The following is a 1,036-nucleotide window of genomic DNA, read 5'->3' on the forward strand; positions in this document are numbered from 1 at the left end:
TCTTGTGTAAACTAGTTGGAGCTTCACATCGAGTAGCCGATTCAGGATGCGTGAGCGGAATTTGGATTGCTCAGGTACAGCCGTTGGTGCGCACCACTATCTCACGTGCTTGCTTCAGCGTCTTGTGCAAAGCAGGTGGAGCTTCACATCGAATGCCCGATTTCGTTGACGTAGGATGGATGGAGGAAGTGAGAATAATGTATACCCGATGCAGGATTCGAACCTACGACCATCTGCTCCGTAGGCAGACATTCTATCCAGCTGAACTAATCGGACGATGAAGCTAGTAACTTTGATTGATATTTAAGTTGAATACTCTTCGGTAATTGGTCAATCCGTCAGGATACGTGAGCGGAATTCGGATTGCTCAGGTACAGCCGTTGGTGCGCACCACTATCTCATGTGCTTGCCTTCAGCATCTTGTGTAAACTAGTTGGAGCTTCACATCGAGTAGCCGATTCAGGATGCGTGAGCGGAATTTGGATTGCTCAGGTACAGCCGTTGGTGCGCACCACTATCTCACGTGCTTGCCTTCAGCGTCTTGTGCAAAGCAGGTGGAGCTTCACATCGAATGCCCGATTTCGTTGACGTAGGATGGATGGAGGAAGTGAGAATAATGTATACCCGATGCAGGATTCGAACCTACGGCCATCTGCTCCGTAGGCAGACATTCTATCCAGCTGAACTAATCGGACGATGAAGCTAGTAACTTTGATTGATATTTAAGTTGAATACTCTTCGGTAATTGGTCAATCCGTCAGGATACGTGAGCGGAATTCGGATTGCTCAGGGACAGCCGTTGGTGCGCACCACTATCTCATGTGCTTGCCTTCAGCATCTTGTGTAAACTAGTTGGAGCTTCACATCGAATGCCCGATTTTATTGAAGTAGGATGGATGAAGAGGAAGTGAGATTAATGTATACCCGATGCAGGATTCGAACCTACGACCATCTGCTCCGTAGGCAGACATTCTATCCAGCTGAACTAATCGGGCGATGAAGCTAGCAACTTTGATTGATATTCAAGTTGAATACT

General features: G+C 47.4%; 3 non-coding genes across 3 annotated transcripts; all 3 read right to left on the reverse strand.

Moving 5' to 3' along the window:
• Positions 1-202: 202 nt before the first annotated feature.
• Positions 203-276, reverse strand: Pmar_PMAR011042. Its single transcript has one exon. It is a non-coding gene; the product is annotated as a tRNA-Arg (tRNA).
• A 345-nt stretch (positions 277-621) lies between these two features.
• On the reverse strand, positions 622-695 carry Pmar_PMAR011043. The gene has a single exon. It is a non-coding gene; the product is annotated as a tRNA-Arg (tRNA).
• Positions 696-921: 226 nt separating this feature from the next.
• Pmar_PMAR011044 lies at positions 922-995 on the reverse strand. The gene has a single exon. It is a non-coding gene; the product is annotated as a tRNA-Arg (tRNA).
• Positions 996-1,036: the final 41 nt, after the last annotated feature.

Source organism: Perkinsus marinus, assembly GCF_000006405.1.
Source record: "Perkinsus marinus ATCC 50983 genomic scaffold scf_1104296960872, whole genome shotgun sequence".
Taxonomy (NCBI): Eukaryota; Perkinsozoa; order Perkinsida; family Perkinsidae; genus Perkinsus; species Perkinsus marinus.